This window comes from Copadichromis virginalis, linkage group LG18, assembly GCF_057382275.1.
Source record: "Copadichromis virginalis isolate Kocher_CV1m ecotype Utaka linkage group LG18, C_Virginalis_male_GT1.1, whole genome shotgun sequence".
NCBI classification, from domain to species: domain Eukaryota; kingdom Metazoa; phylum Chordata; class Actinopteri; order Cichliformes; family Cichlidae; genus Copadichromis; species Copadichromis virginalis.
In genome coordinates, this window is record NC_140635.1 from 28,001,935 (window position 1) to 28,026,865 (window position 24,931).

At 40.0% G+C, this 24,931-nt stretch overlaps 1 protein-coding gene across 1 annotated transcript in view; it reads left to right on the forward strand.

Moving 5' to 3' along the window:
- Window positions 1-732: 732 nt before the first annotated feature.
- The window catches only part of tnk2b (tyrosine kinase, non-receptor, 2b), a 59,504-nt gene continuing 35,305 nt past the window's right edge, over window positions 733-24,931 (forward strand). The window contains exons 1-2 of the mRNA XM_085438175.1: window positions 733-964; window positions 12,215-12,455. The gene's annotated coding sequence lies outside the window, so the exon portion shown is untranslated. The remainder of the gene's footprint in view (window positions 965-12,214; window positions 12,456-24,931) is intronic.

Sequence of the window (24,931 nt, forward strand, 5' to 3'; positions counted from 1 at the left end):
GTTGTTCTCTTTAAATACACCCAGTTGTTCTTTGTAGGAATCTCTGTAAGTGAAATATCTGAACACGTCCACAGAGGCTTCATTTCAGTTTGCAGAGACAACTGTCAGCAAGGTGGTAGCATGAAAAATCTAAATGGGAGAATATTTCTTTAAGAGTGGGCTGACAAAGTGAATGCGCAACAGAGATATGAGAAAATAAAAGACGTCTCACTTCGCTACTTATTCCTGCGGTGAAACAAACCAACCTACAAAAATGAAACACTATGTAGTGCTTTAGTAAAAAAGGGAAATGACTGGCAGATCGCTTGAAACATAACTTGATAGATAGATAGATAGATCAGGCACTCCTCACTGTGCCTTTAGTGGCTCTGCCATTTTTAATTGTATGTCATAATAATGTAAAGCATGACTGTGTTATGAAGCGATACTTATCAGCTAATTAATGAGTGAGCAAGCAAGGTGACTATTTCCTCAGTTCTATAATTAAAATATCATGAATGAGACAATCAGTTGACTAATTGGACCTTATTTATTTTTAATAAAGCCTTCCGTATTTTTGCATGTTTTTTTCATTTTAATATATATTTTAAATGCCTCCTTATGCAAATACAAATAAATTAAATAAATAAATACACATCAATTCAGATAAATGAAACAATGACTGTTCTTTAATGGAGTTATCCATCGGTAAACGTATAGAAGATCTTTGTGTTGTACAAGGACAGCGCAGAACCGACGCCAGCAGCCTCTGCATTCATACCCGGGCAGTATTTCGGATACTGCTGCTGTGTAAGCATTCAGCAAACTTTCATCAGCTTCATCCACTCCACAGGACAAGGAGCTCTCGGGGATGCCAGCACCTCTTCATTTGTAGAAAGTTTTTTGGAGGCCAAATCAATGAAATAATAGTAACATTAAAGAGAGGGCTACAGGAGCGTAAGGTGACAGGAACCGAGACTGACAGGTAGGTGCACTCATTAAACAGAAGTGACTAACAGAGTAGTAAACTTTACTTGCAGTCTTCATTTAGTTGTGGAAATGTTAGCGTCGCAGTTAAAGTTCAAGTACTTAGTTGTCAGACGGCCACTTGTCCAGGTCCTCAAATGCAACGCGAGCCGGTTAAATAGGCTTGGTGGCGGGAAGGAGGCAGCAGGTGAGAGCTGCTGTGAGTCTCTGTTGTGAAAGCCCGGAGCACTTTAGTTGCAACAACGCAGGTCACAGAGGGGGCCAACCTGACCAGCTTGTACATGTACGTGAGTTTTATATGCGGATAGCTGTCTCAGGGTCCGGGCAGAGGCTCAGGCGAGGAGGGCACCCAGGTGTGCTTAGTTAGCCTAACAGGTCCTCTTTACTGAAGCAAGTCACATGGAAGTATGAAAAAGGCAAAAGGTGATGTCAAGTGTCTATAAAATGTCTATTTTTCTTAAAGGTAGTGTGTTTCTATACGCGCACTTGACCTGTTTCTGCCTCTTTAACTTGCTTACACAGCGATACAAACATTTCTGTTTAGGCTCTGACTTGGATAAATACAGCACACCTGACCAGTGAAGGAGTCACGCAACACATGATATCAAAGCCTACACTCACTGCAAATGTATAATTACACAGTCCAGAATGAGGAGTCTGTGCAGGGATTTCAGCCAATGCATTCAAATAGTTAAATAAGATCCGCAAACATCCTCCAGCCCTTTGCTTGTATATAAGGCGCGCGGCAAATGAAAGGAAAAACCGTGATAAAGTGTCTTTAGTAAGTTGTTTCAGCTTTGATGCACATTGGCATTGATGCTCCCAAGAAGTGAAACACAATTCTTCCAAAAGATGTTCCATAATTTAGTGTTTTCATGACATCCATAGGTCCTTAAATCGTTTTACATTGATGGTCACATACAGCTCACTTTGATCTTAAGTGGGCCGAACCACTGATACACCCCTTTCAGTCAGTGTAAAGACCTTTGATTACACATTTAATCCCTGAGATATTTAAATATAAGACAAAGAAGTGCAATTTCAACAGCAGAGCATACATTTTTGACTTTTAACTGTATTTTCATCACTTTTCCTGCTGATAAATACATCTCTCATAGCCATTCTTACTAAAATAAAGTAATGAAGTAATAGGTATACAGAGCTGCCAGAACTTTTTCTTGAATTTTGCACATTTATTTCTTATGATTTAAGTGTGAGGAGCTGTGCTGACACATTTCCTTGATTTATTACAGCAGTACTTGTTTTCTACACGTTTAAACTCGGGGATTAAATGTGTAGAAAAAGTGAGATGCATGTTTGAACTTGTAATTCTTTTTCCTATATTAAGATATGAGGTAAAGGAGGCTTTCACTAGTCTGGCCCACTTAAGATCAAAGTGGGCTGTATGTGCCTTTGCTGGTACATAGTGAAAAAACAATAACACTTCTGTCATTATTTATCATTTATTTAATTACTTTGGTGTCATATGGACATCACCGGGGATGTCTTTATCCTTATCTTTAGTAGGAAAAGCTGTAAAACCCATGAAAATACAGTTACAATTTTATGCCCTCCTTCACATTACCGAAAGCTATCCAGTGGGCCAGATTCGTGTCTTCTTTGTTGGGCCAATTCTGGCCTCCGGGCCTTAGGTTTGACACCCCTGCCTAAAATCATTCATTGCCACCGCATACCATACGGTTGTCTTGTCATCCCATCAAGACAGAACAGTTTCATTATGGGATGTTGAAACGGCTTCTCTCGTCTCGTCAATCAAACCAACCCTTAAGAGTAAAAAAGAAAAAATGCATTGAACTTCACAGAGTGAAACTATGCAGCTCAGCCTCAGCTCTTGTTCCCACTTGCTGTACGTTATCTTCCCGTCTTCCGCTTCTTTCTCTCACCCACATGCGTGCACACATGATGAACCCCGGTGTCGGATAGGAGGCCTGAGGGCAGCGGAACAAAGCTCGCTACCCTCTGCACTGTAAATCTAACCTCAGCTGACCCGGCCTCTGCATACCACAAAACACATACACGCGATACCTCCATTATGTGTCCTTTCACTGCAGATGCACTCTGTAGGCTTCATGTCTGCACTGCTCACACACGCCTGTCACATCGCACACATTCTGCTGTAATAGCTGTCATTATCTTTGTAGCCTGTGAGGAGGGTTTATAGCTTTATGCTTAGCATTATGCAAGGCATTTGCACATAAGTGATTTTTTTTTTTTTTTTTTTTTAGTGGCCAATTGATTTTAATGGTTTGACAGTAAAATCAAAATGAGCCTCTGTCTGCTGACAAAGTCCAGGTCAGGTTTTGACATTTGTTATTGTTGTCATTGGATGTCACATCAATCATGAGTGTGAACTCTTATTTAATATACATCTGACTATAAAAACGCATTATCCTTTTTATGGTTTTTCTTATTTTCTCACAGGCGATATGTGAGTGATACATAAGACTGATAGCAATATCTGGGGATTTTTCTTTTTCTTTCAGACACATGAAACAGTTTTGCTAAAATTTGTTAGGGATTTAGTCCTTACTGAAATAATGTAACACAATTTAGGTTAAAAAATCAACTTGTCCTGTTGTCACGTATTACTTGTTTATGCACGGTCTAACTTCTTGTTCTAAACCTGCTGCCAACAGGGAAAAGTTCCCTCTGGTGGACAAACCACTAATAACATGTTTGAAGGGTGTTTCATTTTTTTCTTTTTAAAATTTTCATTCATTCGCTGGTAAATGAAAATTTATCAGAAAAAAACCATATTAAAATGTTCAGTTTCCAGTTAGCCAAGAAGCTAGACTTCAGACTGGCCTGGATGCTTTGGCTGTGACTACATCCTGTTTGCGGCAGGCAGCCAGTCAGAATAAAGGTGACTCAAAAGGAGCGGCGATGGTGCGAAAACTGCTTCTTTTAGATCGTAGATGCATTTGTTCAACACGGAGAAGATTAGAGTCACCCTTGCAGTTTCAGTCAGACTTCCTGTGGTACAACTGTTGCTTGATCAGTATAACTGTGGCCTTCACACATTATTATTATTATTATTATTATACAACAAGCTGGGGCAGCACGGTGGCAGGGTGGTTAGCACTGTTGCCGCACAGCAAGAAGGTCCTGAGTTCAATTCTACCATCAGGCCGGGGTCTTTCTGTGTGGAGTTTGCATGTTCTCCCCGTATTTGCGTGGGTTCACTCCGGGTACTCCGGCTTCCTCCCACCGTCCAAAGACATGCAACTTGTGGGGACAGGTTAATTGGATAATCCAAATTGCCACTAGGTTGAATGTGAGTGCGAATGGTTGTCTGTCCCTGTGTGTTGGCCCTGCGACAGACTGGCGACCTGTCCAGGGTGTACCCCGCCTCTCGCCCTATGACAGCTGGGATAGGCTCCAGCGACCCTGAAAAGGATAAGCGGATGGATGGATGGAACAAGCTGGGGCTCTCTTTTTTACCGACCGCATATGTGTAGCTTTACAACACACTGAGTCTGTTACTGCACATAGCACCTGTTTGATTCGTGTTGATGTGAAAGTTGAGGTTTTTCTGAAGGAGATGCACAGCTGATTGGGTATAAAAATCCAACTCCAGCTAGTTCTGTAAAGCCTTTCCATTAATACACCATGACTGGTGTTAACAGTATGGCTTGCACATTTTCCATAGCACTGCTCAGTGGTTGCTATTTGCAATTATAAGTGCAGTTGATTACAGTACACGTACTATAACATATTCAGTTACATTTGCATGAAGCAAAACCACATTAACTCCAAAAACTAAGTTTAAAAAAACAGTTATGCTTTAACACTATAATTTGCGTAGAGAAGATTATGATTCCTCGTATCTCCTGCCTGCACCTTGACCTCCTCACTCCTCTGGCTTAAATTTGGCTACAGCTGCTTTCACTTTTAACATGCTCAAACTTGCAGGCAACTCTGTAGCATCACACACTGTTTGAAGAAGATATTATCAAACCCTGGCTCCCACTGAGTGTACCTTTTTACTCTATGGTGTCACATATGTACGTGCTGTCACGTAAGTTGATATTGTTTTATGCTCTGCTGATGAGAAAGTCCTTGTGCTTTGCAGATCCACATGCTCTCAGCAGCTGATAAACTTAAATACTTTTTTCCTTTTAGTTTGCTTTTGTATCGTGTTGTGTTGTTATTTGTTAAGTTTCTCATCTAATTACTTTGAGGATGTTCTGTTAGTTACTAAACTAGTAGGACGTGGATGGCAGTCATATGACATGAATACCTTTAACTGACACAAAATCAGTCATGCTCTTCTCCCTCGGGGCTGATCTAGTAACAGACAGGACACATTTGTACAGCTGCCTGGGCGTAGAAATTGAAAGAACTAAAATTAACGTGGCTGGTCTCTCAAATGTGAGGTTTTGATGCCATTTACCTTATTTGTTTAATCCGTTTTTTGTTGGTACTAACTGATTTTAAGGTATTCTGTATGTCAACTTGTTTTATGTTATTTTTATCGCATTTAATTCTCCTTACTCTAATTAGTGCACAGCATTTTGTGACCCCTTGTTTGTGAAAGGTGTTTTATAAATAAACAACACTTACTTATGTTTGGTTATATATGGGCATTTGATGGGATGTTGTAAGTTACTATTTTTCAGGGTAGCTAATCAGAATATAGTTGCTTGACAGCAGAGGAGCCAAAACGGCTAGTTTCAGGCTTTGGAAGCGCTGACGAGCTGCATCTACATCAAGTATAAGAAAATGTATTGTGGTGGGAAACACGACACACCTCATTGTTCAATATTGTCACAATACGATATTATTGCAATTTGTGATATTTTATGATATGCTAAGTATAACATATATTGCAATTTATCGCCTCTTATCAACTGCAAATTATGTCCTCAAAGTTGAACTTTGTCAATATCGATTTTATCTAATAAAATAATGCTTTGTTGCAAAATGAGATCGTGAAACCTACCGACACTGTCGCTGAAACCTGCCATAAATGTTGCCATAAGACAAAGTCTGCTATAGGTCTGCGATCAGTCTTTGATTGAACTAAGTCAAGTTGGCAATTACATGCAATCTGTTTCTGATAATAAAGCAATTAAGTTTGATAATTGGCCGACAATCACGTTTGCTGGTGTCTACATAAACAGAAATTCACATTTCACAGTTACAATTACACTTAGCAACCTTCCTGTTCTATAGGAGTATAACTGGAATACAACCAGATGGCAACCAGTTGATCCGAGTCCCCTAAAGTTGTGCTTTAAGACTCATTCAGACTAATGCCAACATGTTGATGTTGGCATTAGTCTGTATTTATAAATTAGATGGCAATTATTTGCAAACCTTTGATAATCTCTCTGAGAGTCCAAGGGTTGCTGTCCTATTTTCACTTGTGTGACTGAGTCATTACCTTGCTCTGAATAAGGAGATCATTTTGTCACGCTAAGTGTGGCCAGTGTTGTTTGGCTAATGTTGTTTAAGGATCTGAGCATGTGGTGAGCCTTTGCGTTCATAGTATGCACAGAATAATTTATTAAAAAAAAAATTGATATCAACATTTGGTGTCTCTGTAATGATACAATATCGCCACACAAAACACTATGCTGTATGGATATATGTATGTTTTTTTCCAACCCCTATGAATCATGCAAAGGTACTGTAATAGACCTCAAGACTAGAATTATGTGATTAAAAATAAGCATAATGGGTCCTGTTTAACTTTTAATTTGCCAGGTCAGAAGTAAGTGTTTATCTTAATTGCTAGTTCCAGGATGACATTCAAGTATAAAAAAATAATAAATTTAGTTTAATATTTAATTATGCAACGATTGTAGACGTAATTAAGCTGTAACTGATCTCGGCAGCATCCAGTCCCACGCTTTGTCACTGAACATCTGTGTGTATGTGTCAAAGAAACGCCTGCTTAATGACGTAACAAATTCACTGCTTGGACTGAAATCTCTACACGGGGTCTTGTCGACGTGTTTAAACTAATGATGTTTGCATTGAATCGGTCATCGCTGCTCAGAGACGGCATGGCTATGGAGGACTGGATGGGTAAAACAGATTAAGAGGAAGCTGTTGTCAGTACTGGCTCGATGCCGAGCGAGCAGTTAGTGCAGGAACGGTGCCAAATGTGTTCAGTGCCAGCTCCCTAACAGGATGTTGGAGTCTACATGGGTGTTGTGCCACCTTCCTGCATGAGGAATAAAAAATCTCAGTAAATACTTGATGACTCAGAGTAGCGCAAGGTGTAGTTTAGACTGCATGTCCGAGTCGGTAATTAAGAATGGCAGATGGGGATAAGATACTGAAGGCAGTGAGCCAGAAGTTTTCTGCAGGGAGGTGTTTCAAGTCAGCTTGATTGTTCAGCAGTTTCTCAGCTGACAGACAACAAAGCTTGTTGAATTTGAATTGTTCCATTTCTTTTTTCAATCATATGACTTTTATAGTGACTGCTGCTAAAGGGTAACACTGTCATCGCAAACAGAAAAAGCAGAATTGGTGTGAAAGTATTTAGTAGCAAAAGTGCGTCACATCTTAGTCTAATATGCCAGAAATGAGGAACACATGAAAACTGAAATGCGTTCTTTTTTCTTTTCTTCAGTAATCATGGGGTATGCAGTTTGTTGTTAGTCTGGTTCTCATATACTGTCCTGGTGCTGTAACGTACTCCACTGTTAATAGATTAATGTTAGCATTAGACAGGGGTAGGTGTGAGGGATGTTGAAAGTGAGTTGAATTTGGGCTCTTTATTATGCTTGTTAGTAACAAAGTACTAATGCCAATGTACAAGATGTTAGTCAGCAAAGGTAGCAGTCACTGTGGTTGTCTAAGTTGGTAAGTGTCCTGCAAAAGTTTGGACAGTAGCACAAATTGTGTTTCACTTTCACTACACTTTGCTGCTTTAGCACTTGAAGTACATCAGCTTTTCCTTGTCCACTTTTTAAGGACTGACCATGCAGAAAACACCTTTGACGATCCAGGACCAGTATGGTGACAATCTGCACATTTTCCAACATGGTGGAGGGCTATGTCAAAAGACCCGGAATCTAATTAATGTTAATTGACATTTTTAGGTTCATGGCCAGGAAAGTCCTCAGATGTTAATCTGATTGAGAATCTGTGGTCAGTCCTTGAAAAGTCGATGGAGAACCAGAAGCCCACAATTTGTGATCAACTTGGAGCGCTGTAGGGAAATGATTGCTATCAATCAGGGTTTGGCCCAGAAGCTGATATTCAGCATGCCAGAGTTGCACAGGTTATGAAGAAGGGTCAACACTGTAAACACTGACTCTTTGGAAAAATTCCATTTATTTAAAAATTTTAAAAGTCTTTATAATCTAAAAGAAAATCCAAATCCAAATGACTGACTATTAATTCAGCCCATAAATAACAGAAATATTAAACATGAACATGCTTTAATCAGTTCTATTCATAGGGAGGAGACTGATTTACTATAGCATATGTTCCAAAACCCACTAAAGATATGTATGTGCGTGTGACAGCAATAGAGAGTATTGGGTTTCCTGTAGTGTCTCCTATAGCAAAGATAGAATGGTTTCAATACTCCAAACCCCTCATAGTGTTTCCTCTTCCTCACTGTCTGCCAGAGAAAGTGTTGCCCTCCCGTGTTGTATCACATGACCCCCAACTGCAGCTTAGCTCTGTCCAGAGGGGAGTATATATGTCCAAGTGTGTGAGCTTTCCTGAAGCTTAATGAAATGAATAGCTTAATTTCATTTAAATTAAATTACATTTTAATGTAGTTTACATGAAGCTTGTATCAGGAGTATAATTACATTTTTAGGTTGTGTGTGTATATAAAAACTAAAGGCTTCTATTGTCAGTGTGTCAGAGTCTGTATAAATGATGCAGCTCAAAACACTTGTTTGGTGAGTGGTGACATTTTGACTTCATCAGTCGGGGGAGTCTGCATGAAAGAAAGGCTTTACTGTTGACAGTATAAAGCATGAATCAGCACTGACTCTGCTTTAAAAGGACAGGAGAAGCAGCGTTTCTATTCAGCCTGTCGAATCCCAGTTAATTATGAGCTTATGTAAAAACACAGAGTTATTAAATGGGAAGATTTATGTACTAAAGTTAAGTGCTACGACAACATTTTAGCTCATTTTTTCTGCTTACTTTTACATTCTGCTATTTAGTGCTTAACTATAACTAAGCTCGTAGAACAATTGTTTGTGCCTAAATGGATCAAAAGATTTGTTTCAATGGAGTCAGAAGTATTAACTTGATATACAATTTCATCCACAATGCTAACTTCCATTACATAAAATAAAAAATAAACCTTTTTCAAAACACTACCCAAAAATGATAGCTGCCTTAACTTGTGGTCAATCACATGTTCAACTCACCAGTTAGTCACTATCTCAGAATGTTTGAGTGATCGTTCTCGGGTCATAAGTCAAATTTTTATAAATGATTAAGAGTATTTAGCCATTCTAGCATTTCTAAGAAGATTTTAATAGGGTTAGCAGTAGAGCTACTTTGAACCAGACGCTGTCATCACTGTGCTAATAAATCACTGTGGAAAATGTCCAGGCTAGCAGGAATGATTTTGTTGTGTAACGTCCTAGTTTTGTGTTGACATGCTAACATTTGCTAACAGCTAATTTGAGTGTGTTACTTTTTCATGTATTTGGTTACAATGTAAGTTAAAATATCTGACCTAGTGATTTTAAAAATACAAATTTCTGTCAGCTGTAAAAGTTACAAGGGTTTCTGTTTCAGGCAGTCATTAATTTGGTAACTTGAAGGTACAGTGTGTAAAAAATCACAGTTCAGCTTCAGTTCTGTTTTCTTACTGCTCCTAATTAGAGTGTGTTGTCCTAGTTACGGTGGCCGCTGTAGGACAAAAAAATAGAAATGTGATTTTTAGGATACTTAAGCCTGATATTAGCTTAGCTGGTATAATGTTAGCTTATAACCAGTTGCTGCTGTTTTTAACTGGCTTGTTGTTAGCTCTTTATACGGCGTACTACGTATGTACCCAGTCTCTAGATACATAAATAAAACGCTATTGGTACAGCAGGGACCAGTGTATTCAAGATGGTGGTGCAACATGGCAGCTTCCACAAACCAGCGGCCGCTCCTATGCATTTTTAATGGATTAATTCCAAGTTCATAACAATGCATCAATTTGTTGAAAGATGTAATTACACACTAAACAAAGTATATTTATAGGTACAATATCCAGTTTTTCTTTCGAATAATCTCAAAAAATTCTAACTGTACCTTCAAATCAACTTAAATTGACTGTCATTAAGTAGTGAACAGAAAACCTCTTTTGTTTATACTAGAAGCTTCCGTAGTTGGTCCTCTCACCTCAGTTAGGCACAAGAACTGCTGCTCTTGTGCATTTGTGATGTTATAAGTGGCCTCTGTGCTCGGCTGTGTGTGCGCAGTTTATTTCTGGCCGTTCCCGCACCCTCTAGAGACTAGGTGGTGGTTGTGTGACTTTATATGCCAGGGTGAGGGCCACAGCCATAAACTAGCTTCTCCCTGTTGCGTAACAAAAATGTAAAGTCCCCTGGGGTGGTGCGATGTTGCCCTCTGGCACTTTACAATTTTTTTTTGTCAATAGAAAAATGAGTGGCTAACTGTTTCAAGCCCCTGACACCAAAGATAAATAATTGACCTTCCCGTGGCTATTTATCACTTAAAAGCTGCCAGACTGTTGAGTGTGCGTGTTTGTTTACAATTCACGCCTATGAGCTTGTATGTGGTTAGTGTGTGTTACTTTTCTGTTGCAGTGTCCACAGTTACATACGGGGTCTGTTTTCTCAGAGACAAAGGAGTTGCTTGTCGGGCGCATGCAGGCAAAAAGAATAGCCTGGTGTTCCTCCTCTGACACTGTAGGCTCCAGTCAGCTACTTTACTAGGTGGTGGGTGGACTGTGTCCTCATGTGTCTGTGTGAATCGCATTTTATTCATTCATACTGCCTTCTCCTGCAGAGGGCCCCTCTGGCATTCCTACCCCAGCCCCCAGACCTGGTCTGGAAAAATGCCAAGTCATGTCCAACATTGGAAGTTGCTTCCGGTAGTAGACTGCTCTAGGTATTGATTCAGCGGGGAAGAAGCTCATGCTTCTGTTTTGGAGTTCCATTAAATCATTTCTGATAGATCCAGAATTGTGCTCATTAGTATTTTTGCAGAGTCATTAAAAAAAGATCTAATTCGTCTGACCGCGTGCGGTGTTTTGCAATCAGGGAATGTTAACTCAGTTCAGGTTGGTGCCAGCACTCTGTTTGGTCATGTATGTGTGTGGGTGGATTTGTTGGAAAGAGTTTGACTTCAGCTTCACCTTAGAAGATGTTTCATTTTCAGTGAAATAGGCTTTCATTTTCTTAAAGTTTGTGCTGAGTGGTAATAAATGTGTTTTAAATTTGCCATTACATAAATCAAGTCAACCACAAAGTTGTCATTAAGTATTATGTTTTCAAAATTAAAACATAATGCTCCTGGGAAGGAAAATTCCTAATGTAAAGGTTTATTATTACCCACAAATGTAAAGTCTTGGCCCACATATAATTCCTCGTCATAGCTATAGTGATGAATTACTGTGGAGAGAGAGAGAGAGAGAGTGAGCTAGAGAGAGAGCTAGGTTGATGCTGGTGTCAAGGTTTGGATCCTTGGAAGGTAGAAATGTGTGGAAAGATCAGAAGTGACCACGTCAAAGGGACGGCTTAGGTTGGAGACAAAGTTAAACAGTTAAGGCTGAGATGGTCTGGACATGTGCAGAGGAGGGACAGGGGATATTGGCCAAAGGATGTTAAATATGAAGCTGCCTGGAGAGTACTAGGAGTAGGGTGAGATGGAGCCAAATGATCCGCTGTGACGACCACTAAAGGGAGCAGCCAAAAGAAGAACTGTGGAACCAGCTCTAGAGTGGACACAGGGCAGCGTAATGATGCAAAAACGAACTCGTCCTGAAATAAATTATTTGTTAGTTATGAAAGAACCTTTGTTTCATACCGTATACCTAGAAAATTTTAAGTAAGTAATTAAGTAATTTCCTGAGTTTTCACAACTCGGCTAACAACTCTTTCTGGCATCGCTACATTAGGGAGCTCTGAGGGTACACAAACATCCACGGTGCTAGTGCTAGTAACATTTCATGCAAATACAGCACATCTGCATTTAAGCAACATTCAGACTCTTTGTAATGCTTAATGAAGTCAAAACTTGTTGAAGCATATCCCTTTTTTTGTTTGTTTATATATATTTTTAGGCTACTTCAGCAAGGAAAAAACTCCAAGGTCTGGTTTCGTCAATGGATGGAGATGAAATCATGTAGGGACGCACTAACCCTGCAGTGCCACAGAGTTGTAGCTCAGCATAATCTCACCTCAATGGATTGGGGCCCTCGTCTGTATGCGTTTGACCTTCTTTCGTCAACTTGAGAGAAGGATCTACAACGACAGAGCCAACACTGGAAAGAAAACCGTGTTTCTGTGGGTCAAATAGTGCAGGTAAGAAACTTCAGTGCACGTATTTGCTCGTACCTCCAGTATCTTAGACTATAGCACTATTGCAGTGCCCATTGCATTTGGGTGTGACTGTTTTTATGCCTAGTTTTCATCATAGTGTACATTGCTTCAGGACTTCACATGTTTGTGTCTTTTTGACACACTGTGTCTGTGTGTATGTGCTCACTATGCAAACATGAGGTCATGTCAAACATTGACTCTGCTTTGGTCACCAACTCATGGAGGTCTAAAATTGAACTATTCACCTTTTGAAAAGGATCAAATTCCTCAGATAATGTCATCAGTGGTCATAATGTTGATTTTAAGTGTGCGTGTGTGTTTTAGTTGAAGATAGATGTGGCTGACCATTTCCTGTTTCATAATGCTTTTGTTTGTGTAACCAAAAGGGATCGGTCACGTCCCAGCTTAGTTTGTTTTTCTGGTCGCAGCCACTGAATAAGAATTCTTAGCTGATGAGGTAGAGTTAGGAGGAAGTGAGAGTCACACTGGTGGCTTTAATAGAAACCCTTGTATTCCACTGCCACAAACACAGACCCACGCACAGGATGCCTGCCAGACACTCCCAAGCAGGTGTCTGCAGAACTCAGCAAAAAGAGAAATAATAATACTTCTTATGGTTGAGTTGTTCTTTGCTTTAATGAAAACAAGCCAAACAACTGGATGTTGCTGTCAGGTTTGGTGTTTCTTTATCAGAGGCAGACTATAAGCAATGCAGACTGTACGCACAATTAAGATGACACGTGTGCATTCACACTCTCTTGATTCGGGACTGGAGTGTTCTTGGCTCGTGCGTGTAGAACAGCACTGCACTGTTTCGAGTCCTGTTCATGGATAAGGAGAGAAGATGAATTCTGATTGTAAAACTGATTGAAAACATCACATTTCCTTGTCTGAAACTCCACTTGGTGCCTTATTTTGCGAGTCACTTGGGTTCTGCTGAGATTCGCGAGTTCATGTCATGAAAGAATCCGTCTGGCCAGGCCTACTGGTCAGTTTGGACCAGCCGGTGGCAGCTTAGGATGCGTTTTAGTGTGACAGTAAATAGATACCATCACCTACAAGGAAAAAAAGATTCCACAACGGATCTTTTTGTCGTGTTCCAGATGTTTCTGTGTAACAAACCATCACCTGCCTTAGGTTTCCTTTACATAGTAAAATGTCTAATGGAACAACAAAGAGGCCTGAAGTTAATGAGGTTTTTGATCCCATATCTGTTTAAAGAGAATGAGAGGTGGAGGAGAGATAGCTTGTGATGCTCTTAAGAAAGTATCCTATAGTTCCTGACAAAAAAGTGATTCTGTGGCCCTGATTTGATTAACAAACTCAACAGAAGGACAGAGGAGACGTGGACAGAGATGGAGTAAGCATGTGGACGTCTAGAAATGGATATTCTACTCTATTCTGGAGCAGAGAGGTAAAGCGGAAGCTCCCAGAATAGTAGCAGTGATCAGTGAGTGTGCTTTTTGTGGAGTGTCTCTGAATGCTTGAAGGGGCTTTTGGGGCCCAGACTGACAGAGAAGAACTTGGAGGAAAGGGAGCCTCTGGGAGTCAAAGTGTGTGCGCCTGTGGGTGTGAGACAGTGTTATTCTAACCATGAACTTACATCCGGCTGGCACTCCATACACTCCCACCCCCGCTCCACTTCTCAGTCCAACTACCTGCAGGCGAGTTGTCACATGACCCGCTGTTGGTTTCATTCCTCCTCTGGCTTTTCCTTTTCCTTTCACCATTCGCTCTTTTAATAATCCCTTCTCTTCTCCTGATCTACAAGTATTACATTACCAGACCCCCTGAGGACTGGCGTGCTGTCTGTGACTTCCTGGTGTATTGTATGTCCGGCCTGTTGTCAGTGCGTCGGGTTTCCTGACTAAGTGTCCCTGTAATAGATCACCTTGTGACACTGGTAACACAGTCGCACAGCTCTGGGGTAGAAGACTTGAGCCTCTTATAATCTGAAATCAGTCTCTAAAAGATAAACGTCAGGGTGCTGACCTTCATCTTCATTTGATTCGTCTTCTTCATACCTGTGACAGGATTAATCACTGAAGTTTCAGGGCATCCAGGAACCAAGAAGTCGACTTCTATAGGATAATAGCTTAGAAATGTTTATGGAGTGACTAACTGGTGGCTTGTTGCATATCATATAACCTTTCACATCCTGCCAATGGAAAGTAACAAGGAAGGAAAGTTTTAGCATTGCCAGTTTCTTTTGTTTGGTCCATTGATCAGGAGTTTATGCACTAGCATCAGTGCAAGGGTTGCCACGCTATCCACCAGCCCCTCTGTTCATCCACCGTCTGAGACAAGCCGTTTCTGCTCCCTTGAAGCCATCTTTCTGCTGATTGGTTGTCCTCAGTTAGTGGTTGGGGGATGCTATGCTCACAGCAGGAACTGTGGGCTTTCACATATGTTTATTTGAATCTGTGGTCATGTGTATTTTAGCATTTTAACAGTGTATGCACGACTGTGGAAAAACCTACAACCCCAATTCCGAAAATATTTGGATGATGTGTAAAATGTAAATAAAAGCAAATTGCAATCATTTGTAAATCTGAAGTCCAAATTTCACAATAGAACATAAAAAACAAAAAATGTACCTTTTTAAGAAGATTTTGAGTGTTTTTCATTTGATGGCAGCAACAGGTCTCCAAAAAGCTGGAAAAGGAATTGGTACTAAAAAGAAACAAAAGAACATTTTAGAACTAATTAGTTTATTTGTGAACAAAGCAGTAACATAATTGGGTATAAATAGCATGTTTGGAGTTTCTCTTATGTAAATATGAGCAAAGGAAAATCTGAAAAAACCCTCCAAAACGTGAAATTGTAGAACATTTTCACAATAAAGTTCCTCAACAAAAAATTATGAAGACTTTGAATATCTCATCATCTACAGTATATGATGTCACAAAGAAATTCAGAGAATCTGGAGATTTTTTATAAAACACTGCATTAAAAACGGGCATGATTTAGTTGTGGAAATCAGCACAGGGACTCAGGATGACTTCCAGGAATCACCGTCTGTGGAACATGGATATGATGGTTTGGAGGTGAATCAGTGCCCATTGAACTGGCAGCTTGAAAATCTGGGAAGACACCATCAGTATTGAAAGCTATATACAGGTTTTAAAACAACAAAGCTCCCAATGTATTTTGCGAGGAAGGTCTCGCATGTTTCAGCAAGACAATCCCGACCCTCATATACTGCAGCTGGTAGAAGAGTCTGGGTGCCGAAGTGCAGCCAAGAGCTTTCACAAAATGGAAACATTTAAAAGAAAATCAAAAAAAGTATTATCATCTAAAATATGACAAAGAAGACACGGGACTGTTGAGCAGACAAGAATGGGAAACATTCGTCTCCCAAAAGTCCAGCAGATGGTCTCCTCGGTTTACAGACTCCTGGTAAAAGAAGACAGGATGCTACACAGGGGTAAACATGGCCCTGTCTCAAAAAAGTTGGAACGTGATGCTGCCATCAAATTCAAAGTGATAGTAAATTTTTTAAGCTTAAACATTTGACTTGTTCTGCGTGGAATAAAATATGAGTTTATGAGATTTGCAAGTTTTTATTTAGGTTTTATTTACATTTTACACAGGATCCAAACTTTTCTGTTACTGGGTTTGTATTAGTTTCAACTGAGGCATACATAGTTTAGTCTGCATGTGATAATACGAACTGAAGAATTCACATTGTCGTCACACACAGAAACGCACACATGGCTGCAGTGTATAGAGTGTGTTGTGTTCCTTATCTTTCACTCTCCTGATCAGAGGGACTGGAAGAGTAGCTTACATATTGACCATACACACCCACACTCATTGCACATGATGATGCAATTCTTCTGACAGGTCCTTGACAAAGCCTACATCTCACACTGCTTAAATATGTCTTGTTAAGTATTTTTACAGAGATGACAGTTTGAAACTTTTGATATTTTGTAAAAAATCTTTATATATTTATTTTAATGTTAGAGGTGTAATGTTGTGGTAATGTTGCAGTCCTTAGTGTGAGCTTGTTTGTGAGGCCTTGGTGAGTGTATCAGTTGAAATCATTAAGCTGGTATTTTACCTGTGATCTTTACCAACTTAAAGGATAAGCATGACATCCGTTCTAGGCTGGGTGGTTTTGTTTTTCTAAAAATAGAAGACATTGCATCCTTCACAGCTGCAGACAGACATTGCTAAGAATGATTAACATCTGAGTTTGAGCAATAATCTGTCATCTATTGTTGTTTCTACTGCTGTAGTTTAGTTATTATCTGTGCTGTCGTCAGAAATATCCCGAAAATCATCATCTCGATGAAAACTGTATATGTAATTTTTATTGTATGTGTTTCTGACACGCACACGTGAACACACTGTGTTAATGTTAGTGAGTTTTGTCTGTACTTAAGCAGCATTTGAAATATATGGATGGCTAAATATGAATTAAGTCATGTCAGTATTGTTTTTCTTCCTCACACTGTCTTTAAAAGAAGAACTTTCAGGTACAACAACTCAAAAACAAAACAAACAAAAATGCTTTGAGAGTGACTTCCGTCACTGTCTCACACTGCCCCCCTGTGGCCTGAGGAAGAAATGATAAGCAGACCGTATGGTTTCAGTTAACCGAATGGCTTCATCCAAGCACTTTGTTACACATTAGAAGTAGAAAAGTGACGTCAGCGCCAGCATGTCGTGCTTAAAAAGAGGACATTTAGTTTGGATTAATGCATTTTTAAATGTTGTAGGACATTTATTAAAGAATTGATAGATGAATAGTCAGTGGATATGCAGCTAATTAAATGTTTTTCTTTTAAGATGACATTTGTTGACTTCAGGCTCTCATTAAGTGAGAATTTATTAATTCTTCTGAACTGCTGACCATAAAATGCATATTTTAAATACATTTAAAACCTTTGTTTATTGGAAACGATAACATTTTCATGAAAACAAAAACAAATGGATTAAGTAATAATAAATTGTCACTTAATTATTAGCCAAGGATAATGGTTACAGTGTGTCAAGTGCATTCAATGAAGCAGTAAATTTTGAAACTCTGTACTTTGTACTGTAGTTTCCGTAACAGAAAGATCGATTTAATCATCTTCCATGTTGTCTAACGTTACGGCTCAGCTTAAACTAAAACTTAGGATCTGCATTCTGTGAACGCCTTGTCTGGCATGTGAGCTGAGGCTGTGAATGAGCTGGTATGTTTGGTGTCATTTCAATGTCTCTCACACACACACACACACACACACACACACACACACACACACACACACACACACACACACACACACAGTCAAAGCCCCTGGCATGATGTATGGCCAGGCATCCAGATGGCACTGAGCGCTTTAGCCTCTGGTGCTATGCATACTTCCTCACCTATGACCTTGGCACAAATGCGCACATGCAGATTAAGTGAGACCCGAGAACCTCGACCCATTTTCTGCTCCCTCTGATCCTGTCCTCCTTTTTATTTCCTTTTTATTTTTGTGTGTCCCAGTCACACCCATGAAGATTTACAGCTAAATCTCAGTCATCATGAATTTTTACTTACATTCACAAACCTGAATTCTGATCTTAAGTTGTGAATATGTTATAGACGTTTCCTTAAATGATTATTTGCAGCAGCGTTTTTATTTGATTAAAAATGCTGATTGTAATATTGGTAGTAACATTACTTTTGAAAAACAGCAGTGAAGAGGAAGCTCAGATTTACCCAATGTGAAACTAAGACATGCGACATGGAATTGGGGGGAAAAGAGGAAGGGGAAAAACTATTGAAGGAGGTTAAAGTTATGAGTTTCAGTACCATGTCAAATGTTCACAAGGCAAAATATAACATGTGTGTTTGTGGGAGTAAAAATTATCTTTGTTTTTTCAAAAGAATTGGAGGCTCTGTGAAAGCAATATGTATTTGCTTCATGTTAAATTCTATCACAACTTATTTATCGTCCTAACCTAGCATCCTTATCAGCTTGAGTTACTCTATGCATGAAGTAGAGAACAGGATGCACATGGTTTATCTGGCCTTCAGTGTTGTTCTGCACGTTTTAAATGACCCTCTTAAATCCCAGCTGTTTGGGCTGATGGGACAGTGGAAAGCAAACACCACGCGCACTCGTGTGCCCCTTTAACACTTCCCAGAAAGACAACATGAGAGCTGAGGATTATAAAGCTTGGAGGTCTATCTGTCTCTTAGTCTCAGTCACACTCACACACACACGTTCAGTCTTTGTCTCCTCATCGCTCTCCCACATGCACACACCTCTGTCCGCAGTGGATTTACTGAGCATGCCTGCTCGCCCGTGATCCATGTGAAATGGAAATCTTTCTACGAAAGGGGTGATTAGAAAGGATTTGTTGAGGATAATATTTCTCATGACAGCTATGAAATATTGTGAGTGAATGGAAATCATTAAAGGGCTTGAATCAGTGCCCAGCTGCGATTGATCCTAACAGTGAGTTTGCTGTGTCAAGGCCATGGGACAGGCCATATTTCAAGAACACCATTTTCATTAAGTTTCCACTTTTAGACTTTTACTGCTCGAAACTCAAGTTAGCGGCCGGTGGTGACGGCTTACTGAGAGAGAAGAGATGCTTTTGTTCATAGATGGGAGAAAACAAGTGGGAATCACTAGACGCACCATAATATGATGTTATCACGACACTTCACTGACAATATGATATTGTTGCAGTTTTTAATATTTTGCAATATGCTGAGTATTGTGATAACATGTATTGCAATTTAGCAAATTATGCTTTCAAACTTCTTTTTTTTTCCACCCCTAATAACCAGGTGGATCTAAACCAGTGTTACAGGTAAAGATTGTACTATAAAACAATAAAAATGCTAACGGAGCCACTGTGCCACATATCCACTGTCGGCACCCCAGGCCATAGCTTCATCAGCTTCCTCTCTGGTCCTTGCTGAATCAACATTTTCCAAGCAGCAGTGAACTCAGCATTGCAGCAGCAGAGCCAGCAGTTTAAGTTCTTCTTTAGTATCGTGGAGTAGTGAATCATACCATAGGATTTACAGTGGTTTTCACAGTCAGTGAGCTGAAGTCATCTTTTAAGGGGAAAAGATTTGGTCTCTGATGAGAAGTTGTGGGTGGGTGGACGTCGCTGCCATTTACTGTAAGGAGAAATGTCTTCTTACATGGGTGCTTCTTAGTGCTGGGAACCCAAATTAGCTGTAAGTAGAATTTATCTGGGACCTTAAGAAGAAACAGGTCTGTAATACAATGTAACACTAACCCACGTTGCATGTCTAAAGAATTAACTTTGAAATGGTAATTCATTATTAGAATATTAGTATTCCTTTACAGGTAAAAGCCTTCTTTGTCAGGACTCAGTGTTTTATTGTGGAGAATAGAAATCACACTGACCATTTGACAGACAATAGGTCTGTTGGTGGAAAAATATACTGATATTAGGGAACTAAGCCAGCAAAGAAGATCTTGTTAGCCTGTGTTCTTTTAATTTTTTTAAATTAATTAATTAATTTTTGCTGCATGTGATCATTCATTTATTTGTTTTGCATTGATTGTTTTTAACCGGCAAGAACTGGCAGTTAATTAATCGTGAGGAATAGAAATAAGGGGTCATGTTTTGTCTGAGCTGTTTGCCGGTGATTCTGAAAAGACAAAAAGAGAGGTAATGTGAAGGCGCTGCACTGTCGTAGAAAAAGCAACTGTGTTATTGAAAGAGGAAGTCAAGAGTGGCAGAGAAAGTATATGAAACTGGTGCAGAACGTGTGAATAGCGAGACAGTGGTGAGGTGTGCAGTAGATGTGACGGATGAGTTGAAGGTGGAGGTGCGATTACATCAGGAATGAGCTCTGGGCACCTTCTTGTTTGCGATGGTGATGGGCTGAAGTAAAAGAGAGCCTGGAGAGGTGGAGTTATGCTATGGTGAGAAGAGGAATGAAAGTTAAGAGAAGCAAGATAGAATACATGTGTGTGAATGAGAGTGAGGTGGATGGGAAGGTGAAGATGGAAGCAGCAGAGGTGGTGAAGGTAGGTCAGTTTAAATACCTGGGGTCATCCAAACCAAGATAGTGTGAACATTTAAATATGTTGAAGAATGAGCTGCCAGACAGAAGGGAAAGAGGAAGACCACAGAGAGAAGCTGTTGTTGTAGTGAAGGAGGACAAGCTGAGGAGGATGCTAGCAATAGGCTGAGACAGAGGTAGAAGTAGAGGTATCCCTTTCATTGAACCGCAGGTAGATACATTTCAGGTGAAGGCTGCCGGATAATTGAGAAATCTTAGTCTGACAGTAAAAGTGGTTTTATGAGTCACATGGACTTTTTTTAATGATAAGATGCAGACACACTGAAGCCATACATTTAGTTTTGATAGCTGATGACCTGTCGTTCTTTTTAGAATCGGTAACTAATTCAGAAACTATTCTGCAGATTAGCTTATCTATGACTTGGATAGGTACTATCACTTGGACATCTGTTCATGCAAATAATAAATATAATACAAATTCAAAAGAAATGTAATACTTTCCACTATATTACTCACACACTCATACAGTGCACCAGAGCTATACTGTCAGTTACTACCCTGATTATGTTTCCACCATACAAGCCCCACAATCAGGAGTAGACATTGGGGATTTCATCCAGCTCCTGTTGAAAAGCTTAGTGTTGCCCCCAGAGCCTGAAGCCTACCCACCAACAGTCATAAAGAGAGGAGGGACCCAGGATTTGCAGTCCTTTTAGTCTTTCAGGATGCTTAACAGTCTCTTAAAGGTAGGTTTAAACAGGCTGCGATGCCTGGGCTGGGAACACTTTATCATTACACCCACAGCTTGTCTGCTGTGCTCTCCATCACGGGGACAGAGAAGGCGTTTACATGTTTTAACAGGCTCAGCTCTGTCCCCCCTTGACACACACAGAGTTAAGCCCATTCAATAGTCATTCAACACCTCTCCCAATGCATGCTCCAAAATCCGTAAAATACACTCAAAAAGGAAGTCAGCCATCAACAAACAGAGAAAGAAAGGAAACTGAGCTTGGAGCCAGCTCCCTCTTAACTAAATCATTAACAGCCTATTGCTTATAAAAATCAAGTCACAAACTCAAGATCAAGGGGGCTAAAGCGGCAAACATACTGTAGCATAAGCTACTTATCAAAGGATAAAAACAATGAAAACAGTCATTTTCACTGCAATTTGATGTCACTGTGGTGTCAACAAACCACTTAGTCTTCAATTAAGTTAAGCTCAAAACAAAGAAAGTTGTTTTTGGCTGACTTGCTGTAGACTGCTCAGACATGAATGTGCCAAAAAAAACAAAAAACAAGAAGAGCAATACAAGAAATATATTATGCAAAACTGATGTCCAAACGTCCAAAAACCAGACGTGGCCCCGAAACGGTTTCACCGCAATTCCTCACAACACCGAGTCAGCCCATCAATCTTTAACGTAAAAACAAAAAACATCCATTTAACGTAACCAGAAACCTAAACCTAGATGGGCTTCTTCACAAGGCTATCGTCTCAAACTGATGCAAGTTCAATTCAAGACAGTAAACAGCTTTGCTGGAGAACAGCTACACCTGCTCAGAACTTTAAGGAAGTAAACTTGTAAACCAAGCTTAACAACACATGGAAAAGAGAAACATTCCTAATCCACACATAAAGGCAGACAAAACTTTACGATGGGTGCTCTGGCTGAAGGGGTCACTCCACTGATCAGTATTTAGACTCGGCGAATGAGGAACTTCCTGTGCTGGCAAAGGCGAGGTTACGAGGTCCAGAGAACAGTGTCACAAAGGTCACTGCTTCCTTGCTCGCTGCCATTTAAACTTCCTGAGGGACTTGCTTAGAGGCCATTTCCTATTATTTAATGACTCTGGCCTTAGAAGCTCAAGATCACACACACACACACACACACACACACACACACACACATACACATACTTCTAATGGTGGGCCATAAAATAAAGCCCGTATGTGACCAATCCCTAAATCTATCCCTAAATCTACTATGTCTTTTCAGAAATAGCTGTTCTGTATTTTACAGGAATTTTAGATGTGAGGTCTGACTGAGGTCAACTTATTGAGAGGGCTCAGTCCCCAATGGTTATGGCAGATGTTTGTATCCTGATACAGATTCATTCCTATAACCATAAAAATGGGTCAGCTGTCTTTTTGAAATCACAGGAGTCCTCTTATTTTGGTAAAAAAGTCCCACTGTCAGAACATTCTTTGAAGCTATCTTTGAAATCCTCCTGTTTGTTGAAAACAAGAAGTAAAACGGTACACTGGTAAGCCAGGAAACATTCTCGCGTGATCCGGTGACAGTAGTGCCTGTGGTTTTAGGATTAACTAGAGCTGCTGTCATTTGAATCCATCTCCATATTTTGCATTTTGCTACATCATGCCTGACTCTTATCCTGAGAAAGACGATCCAACGGCCCTTTTGGCTGGTCCACTACGGGTTAAGCTGTGCCAGTGGCAGACATGCTATTAAGAGTTTGACGCAAAAGTTTTCCCAAACAAGAAACAAATGATTTTTCATTTTCATTTAATCCTTTCATTTTTCCATGAAAACAAGCCCAACTCATCCTTTACAATCTTCCCCAGCAGCAGTCAACACTGAAGAAAGAATGCTATTTCTCTGGACGGTGCCAAAGACGCAAGTCAGCTTTCTCTTGGGCCTCATTTCATGGCAGTGTCATTTGAGGCATGAGGGGTCAAAATCAAGGAGATGAAGCGCTTCTACTTCTTGGCCCACTAGTAAACAAATTATTAACCCATTAAGGCATGTTGGGTTTGTTTTTTCCTGAGACACGTTCATAGAAATAAGCTTTGATACAATTAATTTAGGTGGCTAAGAAAGAGCTTTATACAGGGTGTATCAAAAAGAAACATCTGACTTTAAAGTGCTTTAAATCCGCAGCTGTTTACTGGTAACAGTCGAAACATGTACTGGTAGAAAGCGAGGATTTAAAAGATTCATGTGGTGGTTGGGACGAGTTATCGTATTGATGTGTGCCATGTATCTGGTTGGGGACACACTGAGCACGTGTAAACGATGCAAGCTTTGTATGTAAAACTTTACATGCAAGCGTCTATGCCCATTACTTTGAAACATATAGCCTTTTGAATTCTTTTTGATACACCATGAATCTTCACCAGCTGAGATCATCAAATTATACTTTCTCCAAACAAAACAGGGTCCTTCCTTTATTTAGTTTATGTAAAACGTCATCAGGAGCTTAACTTCTCCTAAAGTAGGAAGTAGAAAATGTACATTTTGAAGATGTGAGGTTAAACTTGAAAGAAATGCTGCATCCCAACTGTTAGAAATGACTTCCGTTAAGACTCTGAAGAATCCAACCAGGGCTAGAAATCCAGAACTAACTAGTGATCTATATACTTTCCTTCATTTCACCATATTTTAAAGAAGCATCATGAAATGCTGACAGATTAAGAAGCTAAGCCTGTTTGCACTAAACTTGTCCAAGCTTAGCGTTTACTTCAAAAAATATTGAAAACGACCAAACAGGGAGGAAAACAAAGAGAAATAAATGAGGGATGCAGGAATTTAGATGCAGAGAAACAACATGGTGTCATTGCTGAGAAATGCTTTTGGCCTGAACGAATTCCTCAAGGTGGTGCTGATATTCACACAGGCGCATGTACACGTACACAGACACACACACACACACCTACACCTTCTGGCCAAAATCATGTCCTGTGTTAAATCGGTTCTGCTCTCACATCCTGCTGCAATAACAACCATCCCTGGGGAGAGCCTCAGACCAGCTGGAGAGTCCACACACACACACACACACACACACACACACAAGATGAGTGTATTCTGATGATGCTGGTGAATGAGCAATGCACTTTGTATTATCCACATGTCCAGAAAAAATGCAATCTTTTCCTGCAAAACAAAAGCTCTACTTTTAAGGTTGACGGGTGCTTATCATCGGCTACAAACCGATTTTTTAAAATTCAGGTTGGTGCGGAAAAATATTTTCACAGCGTCCTTCATCGTTGCCCTTCACTCTTATCAGTCTGTGGAGCAGCCTATAACTGAGTGTGTTAACTTCATCAGGGGGCAGCTGGTGGGCAGCAGTGACCCGGCGTAACACCGCAGCTCAGCACCGCTTCATTTATCATGGCCTCAATTCACCGCAGATCCCTTCTGTTTTCTCGTCTCTCCTGCGGCTCAACTTTTCTTTCACTGCCTCTTACTTTGGACAGTTTATGCAGTTAAACATTTCAGATAAACAGGAAAGGTATCTGCTGTTACTCAGCAGTGCTGTGTTGTTTATACTGCACTGTAGAGGTTTTTTCATTTCGTTCTGTATGCCTACACGTTTGACATGATTCAAGAAAGTTAGAAACTGAATGGACAAATGTATCATTAGACACTTTAAAGAGAGAAATACACTGATGGAGGGCTCGCTGTATGACCCCATTTCAAAATGTGTGCTTCAGCGCTCT